Source organism: Molossus molossus, unplaced genomic scaffold, assembly GCF_014108415.1.
Source record: "Molossus molossus isolate mMolMol1 unplaced genomic scaffold, mMolMol1.p scaffold_m16_p_15, whole genome shotgun sequence".
NCBI classification, from domain to species: Eukaryota; Metazoa; Chordata; class Mammalia; order Chiroptera; family Molossidae; genus Molossus; species Molossus molossus.
In genome coordinates this window covers 15,257,449-15,270,566 of record NW_023425350.1, presented here as the reverse complement: position 1 = coordinate 15,270,566, position 13,118 = coordinate 15,257,449, and the positions used below count along the sequence as shown (strand labels likewise).

The window sequence follows — 13,118 nt, the reverse complement described above, 5'->3', positions numbered from 1 at the left end:
CTGTGCAGAGGAGGTGAAATTCACAATTATTCAATATTCTGCTTATGGTTTTTATTTATTCACTCTTTAGATAGTTACTAACTGCCTAAGCATTGTGCTAGGTGCTTTACATATATTTTCTCATTGAATCCTTAACATTTCTTTGAGCAGCAAGGGATATTTTCTCCATTTTATAGAAGAGTTAATTGAGGGGCAAAGCTGGAATTTCAACTCAGGCTGTCTAGCTCCAGAGCCCCGCTCTAAGCTACTTTGTTATACTCCACTATGCTGTTCCTGTGCAGTGATCAAAGTGCCATAATACAAGTACCCGTAGATTAAGAAACTGGCAGATTTCGGGGAGGTAAGACAGAACCTGTGGATTTTAATGAATTGTTGAGATACTCTGTTTTGATTTGAATTGATTTGTTGAAGAAACTGGGTCATCTGTCCAGTAGCATTTCACATAGACTGGGTTTTGATGATTGGGTCCCCATGATGTTCCTCTGTGCCCTACATTTTTTGTTTTAACTGAAAAATACAGAGGCTTGATCAGATTTAAGTACAAGCTTTTGGGTCAGATTACTTCATAGGTGCATTTGTTTTCTGTGCTTTTTCTTTTTTTCTTGGTGTGTGTGTGTGTGTTTAAATTCTTTTTAAAAAATTGAATCTGTGCTTTTTTTTTGGTAATAAACAATTTTATTTTCACTTTAATGAAAGTTGGACAATTGGCATATTTTTGGTTTGATATATATGTTTAAATACTGGGTAGCAAGTATGAAGTTTCATTATAAAAATGCACTGAAAGGTTAATAATAAATTATAAACTGTCAGACAAGGAAATATATAATATATATTGTGTTAAGCAACACAGATTTAAAAATAAAGGGATAGCCTGGCTGGTGTGGCTCAGTGGATTGAGCATCGTCCCATGGACTGAGAGGTTCTGATTTGATTCCCTGTCAGGGCACATGCCTGGGTTGTGGACTCAATCCCCAGTAGAGGGCGTGCAGGAGGCAGCCAATCCATGTTTCTCTTTCACATCGATGTTTCTATCTTTCCCTTCCTCTCTCTCTAAAAAATCAATAAAAACATATTAAAAATAAAATAAAATAAAACAAATGGATAAATCTTATTCAAGGAACTCAGTGCTTACTTAGATTATCTTTCACAAAAGTGAAATCTATACTTCCCTGGCAAGGGGTAATCTTTTATTTTATTTCATTTCATTTTTCCCATCACCATTTATCTCCTCTATACCCTTATCCACCTCTACCTATAGCAATCACCACATTGTTGTCCATATCCATGCATTCTCTCTATTTTTTTCCACAATCCCTCCACCCACCCCCCAACATATGCTTTTTATTACATTACCATGGCACTAAAAGTTGGAAAGCTAGATAGTGCACTAGATACAGATTTCAATATTCTAAAGAAAGATCTTAGAGGTTTGGTCAAACTATTTATCTGGTTTGTGTTCATTTCAAAATCATTTACAATGTAAAACAGATTTTTGGTAATGAAAAGTATAGTTTTATTTAAATGCTGTTCTGAGTTGTGTGTGTGTGTTTTTTTTTTTCACGTGGTGATACTCTTTTGGGCTGAAGTTTGTTAATTTAAAAAAATTCTAGCATGGTGGTTTTCTGTAGGACAAAATTATATTTCATTCAAATAGAAAGAAAATAGTTGGGATTTTAAAAATATGTTTTTAAATGGATTTATTTTGGAGAAAGAGGAAGGGAGAGAGCGATAGAAACATTGACGTGAGAGAGAAACATTGATTGACTGCCTCCTGCACGCCCCTTGCTAGGGGTCGAGTCTAAAACCTGGGCATGTTCCCTGACTGAGAATCAAACCGGGATCTCTCAGTCCATGGTATAACATTCAATCCACTGAGCCACACTGGCTGGGCAGAGATTCTGTTTTTTAATGATAATGATACTATTTAAAGAATATACATCAAAGGAGGAAAAATGACAGCAGAGTGAATGGAAGCTACATAGACCATCTCCCAGGACCAAACTGGAATTACAACTAAAATAAAGACAAATCTTCAGGAAAAACCAACTGAAAAGCAGCTGGAGAGAACCTAATTAACCAGGGATATAAAGAAGATGCCAAACTGAACCTGGTAGGAACAGCGGAGCCCATGAGGGCGGGCTGGGAGCCCACAGACAGCAGTGGAGGGCTGTATTAGTTGTGAGCTTTCTGCTGAGAAAGCAGAGGTTTTGAAAAGCACCAAATCAGCTATAGCCACTCACCTTGAGCTCTGGCAGAGGGAAGGTGGACTGCACTGGAACTGTGTGAAGAGAGTTCGGGCCTCCAGGCTCGGGAGAGTGCTGGACGAGAGGACACCAGTAGTTTTGTGCTGAATCATTCCCTTGTGGGACAGTAGCCATCTTATGCAAAGAGCCCCTTCCCAGAGCCCTGGGAAGAAGCAAGGGCCTCTCCCTCAGAAATTCAACACCACCAGGCCAGGCCAGAGAAATGCAAATTGAGGCTCATTAACATCTAGAGTCTGATAGCAGGCAAGAGCCTCATCCACTGGAAATTATCTTACACTGAGGGATTTTTCATTCAGCTGAGGGTCATCAAGTAACTTAGACTAATAGCCTCCAGGCAAATGGCTAGAGGATAACTGAATCTTTCCTTGGCCTGCAAATCTACCCAGGGAAGTAAGACCTGACAGTAGTGTTTAACGTGGGTCCTACCACATTCACCCAAACCCAGTAGTGGGAGCCACAATCAGCGGACCACCAACTCCCACAGGGAAAATTTGGCAGGCTCAAAAACCCGCTGAGATGGCCAAAATGGTGAAACAAAGAAACAAATTTAAAATGAATGAACAAGAGAATTCTACAGGACAAGAAATAAATGAAATGGAATTAAGCAAGATATCAGAGAAAGAGTTCAGAGTAATAATCACAAGGAAGCTGAATAGCATGAGTAAAGATATAGAAACATTGAAAACCAACCAATTGGAAATAGGGAATAACATAGCAGAAATAAAGAACACATTGGAAGGAATAACCAGCAGAGTATAGGAAGCCGAGGACTGGATCAGTAAATTAGAAGGCAGGGTTATAAAAATCACCCACTCAGAGAAACAAAAAGAAAAAACAATGAAAAAACAGGAAGACCGCCTAAGGGAACCGTGGGACAATATGGAATGTAACAACATCCGCATCAAAGTAGTGCCAGAAGAAGAAGAAAACAAACAAGGGTTAGAGAATATATTTGAAGAAATAGTGACAGAAAACTCCCCTAGCTTGGTGAAGGCAAAAGGCATACAAGTTCTAGAAGCACAGAGAGCCCCAAGTAAGAAGAACCCAACAGGCCCACACCAAGACACATAGTAATTAAAATGCCAAAAATTAAAGACAAAGAGAGAATCCTAAAGGCAGCAAGAGATAAGCAACAGGTTACCTACAAAGGAACCCCCATAAGGCTCTCAGCTGACTTCTCAACAGAAACACTACAGGCCAGAAGGGAATGGCATGAAGTAATCAAGGTCATGAAAAACAAGGATCTGAATCCAAGACTACTCTATCCAGCAAGGCTATCATTCAAAATAGAAGGTGAAATAAAGAGCTTCCCAGACAAAAAAGACTAAAGGAATATATTAGCACCAAACCAGCACTCCAAGAAATGCTAAAAGGACTGCTATAATAAGCACAAGAAATAGGAAGAGAAACATAATCATAATGAGCAAAAATAGTAATAAATAAGTACATATCAATAATAACCTTAAATGAACATGGATAAAATGCTCTGATCAAAAGACACTGAGTAGCTGAATGGATAAGAAAGCATGCCTCATATATATGTTGTTTACAAGAGACCCACCTCACAACAAAAGACTCAGGTTGAAAGTGAAGGGATGTAAAATAATCTTCCAAGCAAACAGAAAGGGTAAAAAAGCTGGGGTAGTAATACTCATATCCAATAAAATAGACTTCAAAATGAAGTCTAGAGACAAAGAAGGCTACTACACAATATTGAAAGGATCTATCCAACAGGAGGATATAATCTTGGTAAACATATATGCACCCAACATAGGAGCACCAAAACACTTTTAAAAACTTCTGGAAGACTTCAAAGGAAAAATTAATAGCAATACTATCATAGCAGGGGACTGCAGCACCCCACTAATATCACTGGATAGATCCTCTAGATAAAATGTTACCAAGGAAACAGAGACTGTAAATGATGCACTAGATGAAATGGATTTAATAGATATCTACAGAGAATAACTCCCCAAAACTGCAAAATTTACATTCTTCTCAAGTGCACATGGGACATTCTCAAACATAGACCACATGTTAGGACACAAACTAAATCTCTACAGGTAAAATAAGATTGAAATCATATCAAGCATCTTCTCAGATCACAGTGGCATGAAACTAGAAATCAATTACAGCAAAAACATTCAAACACATGGAGGCTAAATAGCATGTTATTAAATAATGAATGCGTTGCCAAGGAGATCAAGAAGAAATTAAAAACTTCTTAGAAACTAATGAAAATGAACACACAACAACACAAAATCTATGGGATACAGTGAAAGCAGTCCTGAGAGGGAAGTTCACAGCACTACAGGCCTACCTCAAGAAACAAGAAAAATTTCTATAATTTTCTAACCCTACAACTTAAAGAACTAGAAAGTAAACAAAAAGAAAAACCCAGAGCAAGTGGAAGGAAAGAAATAGTAAGTGTTACAGCAGAAATAAACCACATAGAGACTAAAAAACAATACCAAAGATCAGTGAAACAAAGAATTGGTTCTTTGAAAAGATACACAAGATTGATGGACCCTTAGCCATACTCGCCACAAGACAAAAAGAGAGGACCCAAATAAACAAAATCAGAAACGAAAGCGGAGAAGTAACAGCTGACACCACAGAAATACAAAGGATCATTAAAAATACTATGAACAATTATATGCCAACAAAATGGACAATCTAGGTGAAATAGATAAATTTCTAGAAACATAATCTCCCAAAATTGAACCGGAAGAGTTAGAAAACTTGAACATACCAATATCAACGAAGGAAATTGAAGATGTAATCAAGAAACTCCCAGCAAACAAAAGCCCAGGCCTGAACAGCTTCACGGGGGAGTTTTATCAAATATTCAAAGAAGATCTAACACCCATTCTCCTCAAAATATTCCAAAAAATTCAAGAAAAAGACTTCCACACTCATTTTATGAGTCCAGCATAATTCTAATTCCAAAACCAGATAAAGACACTACAAAGAAAGAAAACTACATGCCACTATCCCTGTAGTCTGTACCCTATGTGTATAGAACAAACATCCTTTAGAACCGCCTGAAATCAAGCTGAATGGAAGTCCTACAACTATGATAATAAGAAGATGCCACATTGAGACTGGTAGGAGTAGCGGAGGCATGGACAGGCTGGTCCCACACCCACGTGTGGCAGATAAAAATCAGGAGGGCTACCTTCACTGTGAAGGTCCTCCCTGAGGAATGAGGGGTCTCTGTCCCACACCAGCCTCCCAGCTCAGTGTTCCAGTGCCAGGAAGAGGAGTCCCCATAACTTCTGGATGTAAAAACCAGCAGGAACTAAAGTTGAGGGTGGCTGAGACTTCTAGAGTCCCAGGTAGCTCCTCTTAAAGGGCCCATGCATGCACTTACTTGGACTTGCTTCATTTGAGCTCCAGCATGAAGGGGAGGCAGCTTGAAAGGCACCAGAGATATAGGGGGAAGAACTGAATTGTTTGGCATTGGGGTGAGAGCTGGAGAGGCATCTTTCTCCTGAACAGAGGTGCTGGTGTAGGCCTTTGTTCCTTTGGTAAGCCCTTCCCCCATGAGGCCAGCAGATGGGCGCCATATCTGGGACTCCAGCAACCTGACTCACACTGTTTTTGCCCTGCCCTGGTGATTCCCTGAGGCCCTGCCCCGCCCAACTTTTGGGCCCACCTCAACTATTTCCAGTGGCTTTACTGAAGGACTGGCTTGTTTTGGTTCCTGCTTCAGATTTTCCTAAATTATCTCAAACAAGCAGCATCTGCCCACAGCAATCCCTATACTTGTCACTAAGTAGCCTCAGGCCTGGCACTAGAAGCAACCAGCCTTGGTTCACAGCTGGGCTTTGCTTGGGTACCTCCAAGCCTAGCACAGGAGGGAGCCATTGGCAAATCAGTTTGCAGCTTATACATGGTACCCCCAGGTAGAACACAGGCATAGGCTGACCTTGCCCCAGAGCCAGTATAACCAGTGGACAGCTTCACACCACATCGAAGCACCACCACCCAACCATCTCCACAAGTGACACACTCAAGGAATGGACTCATTGGGTACCAGAGTTTTGCTCTGTGTGGTGGGCCACTGCACAGCTGATCATCCAAGTTAGTCAGATGTCAATGCTTAGTGGACACAGCCAGTCCTTGCAGTTGATCAGCCTGAGTAAAACCCTCCCATTGACATGCCAAAAGCAATCAAACCTCACTTACAACAGAAGGGTATAAAGTCCACATGAGGGGTGCACCTCAAGGGCCCAGCTGAGTGATCAGGGAGGCTGTGTCACTGGACCCTACAGGACACCTGTCACAACAGGCCACCCTAGGAAGCCTAGGAGACATAGCTACTCTACCCAAAACATAGAAACAAATACAAGGGGGCAGCCAAAATGAGGAGACGAACATGTCCCGAATGAGAAAACAGAACAAAAGTCCAGGGAAAGAACCAAACAAAATGGAGATAAGCAATCTAACAGATGCAGAGTTCAAAACACTGTTTCTAAGGATGCTCAAGGAACTTAGTGAGGATCTCAAGAGCATAATAAAGGACCAGTCAGAAATGAAGAAAGCACTAACTGAAATAACAAATAATTTACTGAGAATCAATAGTAGGTGAAGCCAAGAGGCAAGCCATCAATTTGGAATATAAGGAAGCAAAAAACACTCAGTCAAGACAGTAAAAATTTTAGAAAATGAGGATAGTAGAAAGAGCCTGTGGGCAACTTCAAATGTACCAACATTCACATCATGGAAGTGCCAGGAGGAGAGGAGAATGAGCAAGCAATTGAAAATCTATTTGAAAAAGTAATGACAGAAAACTTCCCTAACTTGGGGAAGGAAACAGACTTCAAGTCCAGGAAGCACAGACTCCCAAACAAGATGAACTCCAAGAGGCCCACACCAAGACACATCATCATCAAAATGCAAAAGGTTCAAGACAAAGAGAGAATCTGAAAAGCAGCAAGAGAAAACAGTTAGTTACCTACAACGGAGCTCCTGTAAGACTGTCAGCTGATTTCTCAAAAGAAACTTTGCAGGCCAGAAGGGAGTGGCAAGAAATATTTAAAGTGATGAAAAGCAAGGACCTACAACCAAGATTACTATATCCTGCAAAGCTATCATTTAGAATCTATGGCCATATAAAGAGTTTCCCAGACAAGATAAAGCTAAAGAAGTTCATTACCACCAAACCAGTATTATATGAAATGTTGACAGGTCTTCTTAAAGAAGAAAAAGATAAAAAAATATGAACAATAGCCCTAGCCGGTTTTGCTCTGTGGTTAGAGTGTAAACCTGTGGACCAATGAGTCATGGGTTTGATTCCAGTCAAGGGCATGTACCTCAGTTGCAGTTTGTCCCCAACCCTGGCCGGGTCATGCATGAGGCAACTAGTCGATGTGGCTCTATGGCATTGATGTTTCTCTCTGTCTCTCTTTCTCTCCCTCCCTCCCACTCTATCTGATAAATAAAAAAGTATCCTCAGGTGAGGAATAAAAAAAATATAAACAATAAAATGACAATAAAGGGATATCTATCAACAATCAAATCTACAAACAAAATGAGCAAGCAGAACAGAAACAGACTCATAGAGAACTTTTTGTTGCCAGATGGGAGTGGGGTTGGGTGAAAAAGATGAAGGGATTAAGAAGTACAAATTGGTTGTTAGACTGACAAACTGCAAAGGGAAGCGGGAGGTGGGGTGGGAAGATAGAAACCAAAGAACTTATATGCATAACCAATAGACACAGACAACAGTGTGGGGGAGGCAGGAGGGGGTGGGAGTGGGGAAGAGCAGGTCAAAGTGGGGAAAAAGGAGGGATATCTGTAATATATTCAACAATAATATATTCAAAATAAAACTCTCAAAAAAAGAGAAAAGAATATACACTGATTGACATGAGGGTGGCAGTCTGGGTGAAAAAGGTAAGGTAGTAAAAAGTATTATAATTGTACTTACAAATAGTCACGGGGATGTAAAATAGAGTGTAGGGAATATTATTATAGCCAGTAACATTGTAGTACCTATGTTTGGTGCCAGGTGGGTACTAGACTTAATGGAGGGGGAGCACTTTATAAATTATATAAATGTCTAATCACTATGCTATACACCTGAGGCTAATATAATATTGAATGTCAACTTTAATTGAAAAAATAAAAAGGTATAAAATGGTTTAAAAGAAGAATATACATCACCATCTTAATTAGTACTGAATAAATTGGTTGAAAATAGAAAATTGATTATATAAATACACATTTTAGATGGCTCTGGAATTATTAAGTTTCTGTGTTTAAATCTGCTACATCTACATAGGGCTAATACATGGCACATAGTAAGTGCTAAGTTTCTACCAAATATAAATTGCTGATTGAGTACTAAAATTATTGAACTTCTCTGTTGTAACTTTTAGTGAAAAGGTGTAAATTTTAGTACTATGTGAAATATGGAAGGGATCCAAGTGATAGCAGTTTTTTATGTTTTATTTATTTGTTTTTAGTCCTCACACCAGGATATTTTTCTATTCATCTTCAGATAGAGTGGGGGGTAGAGAGAGAGAAACATCGAGTGAGAGGGACACATCAACTGGTTGCCTCCTGCACAACCCTGACCAGGGCCCCAGATAAACTACAACCAAGGTATATGCCCTTGACCGGAATTGAACCCGTGACTCATTGGTCTGTGGGCCAACGCTCTACTGCTGAGCCAAACCAGCCAGGGCTTTTGTGGGTTTTTTTTTGATGTGGCTTTTGAACTTCTTGGAGGCACACAAGTGACTGGTATTCAGGTGGCATGAAAGTACACATGCCCAGGCAGATGTGACATGTCAAGTGTCCTCAGAATGCCAGGCCATTACACACTGTATATGGACTGATGAATTACAAACCATGTTAGGTTATTCATTACCATGTTTATGTTATTCAGACAGATTTAAAATACAGCTTTTTGTTATCCTCTTCATGTTAAAAATTATAATTGCTTTGTCATCTGTCGCTGTTTCATTTATTTATTGTACTATAAATATCTTAGCTAGAGAATAAGATATTTAGCCTAAATAAAATATTCAGGTGTTGAAACTTGTTTCCACTTTTTAATTTTAATAATCTAGGGTAGAAATCATTTTAAATATGGTCTGTCCCTCTTGTATTAAACAGAGTTCACTGATCATAATTTAAACAGTTTTTCATCACTTAGGGATGTAATTTTCTGATGCATTTAGGGCTAATTGTGAGGCTCTGGGTCGTTTGTCCCATCTCATGTTTTCAGACTTGTGATTTTTTAGTTCTTGGGTATTGTTTTGGTTGTAGGTGGTGATGGTGTGTGTAGGTGTCCTTTATCACTGGTAGATGATATTGTCAGTACACTAGTCTCTACAAATCTCTCTTTGCTTCTCATTTACTTTTGTTTTGTTTTGTTTTTTTATCCTCACCCGAGGATATTTTTCCATTTTTTGTACAGATAGAGTGGGAGGGAGAGAGAGGAAGGGAGAGAGAGTGAGAAACATCGACGTGAAGGGACACATCGAGTGGCTGCCACCCGCACGACCAACCAGGGCCGGGGACAAACTGCAACCGAAGTACGTGCCCTTAGCGGGAACCGAACCCGGGTCTCTCCGGACCGCAGGCCGATGCTCTAACCGCTGAGCCAAACTGGCCAGGGCGCTTCTCATTTACTTTTGATATACTACTGACGAAAAACCGTAACCAAACTTCTTAGCATTCTGTTTAAAATAAGGGCATAACAGATTTGTTCATATATCACGAGAGAAGCACTTGAGCTTTTGTAGTATGATTGACTGTTTTGGCTGTTGGGAGAATCCTTTTTTCCCCTGATTTTCTAGTTCTCACTTATGTCCTACTTAGTTGAAGTGGCTAAATAATAGTGTAGACAATAGTATAACACTGCATTGTAACATCAAATAATATTTGATTGTTGTTTATTCACTTTCTTTTACCTGCTTACTAGGTAACATTGTTTCTGTTGTTCTTAGTTTCTCCACCTTACTGCCACTGATGGTACACTCTGCTGTTACCTCTGTTAATGTACCTTTTAAATTAGGTTTTCTAATTTATGGAATGTGCCTGAGCATTTCTACTTTTCTTCCTTTTATTTTGAACTTTCTGCTTTTTACCTTTACTTTTACATATATATATTTTCCTATAATCTTGTCCTGTCCTCTTTTTTATTTGATATATTTTTTGTTGTTTTCTTGTTTTAGTGTCAAGATAGCCTTTGCAATGACTTAACCAATATTTGTGCCTTTAGTTTGAAACATTTTTTAATTAGATTTTTCAAATCTCTGTTAAGGGTTTCTGTCGCAGGTATCATTTATTTACAGAAATGGCTCACTCTTGTGGCCGTAGGGGACTATATCGTAGATTCAAAGGTAACTTATGTTAGGATTCTACATACAGTACATAGACTTTAATTATAAGCATAATCAAAACTCTGTAATACCAGAAACCCAAAAAGTAACCCAAAGAACAACAAAATTTACAGACCGTAAAGCCCGTTATTTATTACGTTGTACTTAATTGTCAATTTAAGTATGTGATTTATTTACTTTGTCTAATTCTGCTTTTGTTTTCTAAGAAACTTAACCTACGCTTATTCAAGCCCCGTGTGTTTTATGCTAAAATATAGGAGCAAGTGAGTTATGCAATTTGAAATTCTTTAAAAAATTGCTGCTATCATTTTTTTTTTAATCCTCACCTGAGGATATTTTTCCATTTGTCTTCAGATAGAGTGGCAGGGAGGGAGGGAGGGGGAGAGAGACCGAACTGAAACCGAGGTACGTGCCCTTGACCAGAATCAAACCCGCAACTCTTTGGTCCTGGAACTGAGGCTCTAACTGCTGAGCCAAGCCAGCCAGGGCTGGTGCTACCATTTTGAAGGGCCAGTCTATCAGTATGTGTTAAGAAGGCTGTAAGAATATTTATACCCATTGATTAAGTCTACTTTTTGAGCTTATCCCAAGGAATTAATCAGAGGTATATCCCAAGTTTTATGTGTATTTAATGCAACACTTTTTATAATATATGAAAACTTGAAATTAGCTTTAGTGTCCAAAAGTGAGAGCTCAGTTAAGTTTTGGGACACCCACATGACTGAATGTAATACCTTTAAAACATGTTTCAGATCAAAATGCATAAATGTAGTTCAGTTTTGAACAAAAATTCATTATGCACATAGAAAAAGAATGAAATATAACAAAATGATAACAGGTATTTTCTTTGAGTTGTAGCATAAACATGGTTTTATAATAATAGTTTATATTACTTATGTTTCCACACATTTTTGATAGATGGCACTTTGAGTAGCCAGAGAAAAGGTTAAGTTGAGGTTCTTTTCTATATTTACCCAGAATTGGCAGCTCTGACATTTCAATTGTTTGCTTCCTGGATGTTTCATTAAACATGCTATGGGGGGTGCGGTTGAGGGGGCAGCCTTTGAAGTTATAAATAAACAGTTTTACCTGTTCAGAATTTATTCCCCTCTACTCTAGTCTTTTAACCACCTGTCACTGCATATTTATCCTGGCTGCTTTCTGTTAACCATGCCTTCTCTTGATTAGACAGAAGCGACCTTAATTTGGCACCTGGCAAATGGTAAGGTTTAACAAACATCTTTATGCCTCTCTTCTGTTGTATTGAGAGTCAGCTTAGCACTTAATTCTTCTTTGCTTCGCATGTCTCTTATTTTTTCAGCTACATTGAAGTTTCTTAGGGGATAAGGACCACATGTCATACTTGTTTGTTGTGCTTCAAAATACCTAGCAGAGTGCTTGGCACTTGGACCACATAATAAGAATCTGGGATGCACAGTATTTGTTAATTAATTGACTTTACTTTCCACTGAGACTGTACTTCTTTTAGCCTTTTGTTGCATGTTTCCCACCTGTATGGATATTTAATACTTTTCCTTTAACTACAACCTAGCAGCTGATATGAGAAGATATACTGAAGTTTTTTATCTTTTGATAATTTACTCTTTTTTAATCCCTTAAATATTACCCTGTGGAATCAATAATCTAACATTTTATCTTTCGTTGATTAATGTATTTTGGATGTTTTTTTCCTCTACACCTAGAGCTTTGGGATGAATCCCCCAAATTGAACCTAAAGAGTAATGTGTATGTGTACATATTACATTACCTGTTCACTATGAATATATAGGATATAACTTTTCAAAACGCTGTGTTTGGAAAGGCCTCAGGAAATGATTTTTTTTTAGGGGTGTATATTTAATCTACCAGTTTGTTTGTAAGGAATCTCAATAGTTTGAAAAGAAGCTTAGGTCACATTTCTTTGTCAAGTAATTTTTGAGCTCCTAGTTAATTTTCTTTTTCTCTCCAACTATGGTTGAGAAGAGAGGAATAAATAAGTAACTGGAGACAGGAAACTTTCTTCATGAAGATAAAGTAGTAGTAGTAGTATTGGAGACCTCCTTCCCATCTGCTTGGGTCAGAGTTTATGTAAAAATTGGATCTTGTAATATCAAAGTATCTTGTGATTGATGAGTTTACATGAGTTCTTTTTACTCTACTTTGGAACTCACTAGATGGAACATTTTTAGCATGCTGTATGCTTCCTTCCAATTTATTCCATCATGGGAATACGTTGCATCATTAGTACACGGATATACAGATATAATATAATTTCTTTCATGTCCCATCACCAATATGGTAATATATTCATACACTCAAACATGCATATGCCTTATATAAATACATATATAAATGTTAAGATATAAAGATACACTGCTTCAAATTCTTCTTGGACCAAACTGAGATGTAAATAAATAAACAATTATAAATCATTTAGTTCTGTACACTCAAAAAGAGTTAAGTAGGTAGACATGCATGAGTAGATACTGGATTT

At 38.4% G+C, this 13,118-nt stretch overlaps 1 protein-coding gene across 4 annotated transcripts in view; it reads left to right on the top strand.

Annotated features, from left to right (window-relative positions):
* DTNB (dystrobrevin beta) overlaps positions 1 to 13,118 on the top strand; it is a 236,698-nt gene that overhangs the window by 61,561 nt on the left and 162,019 nt on the right. The window lies entirely within an intron of this gene.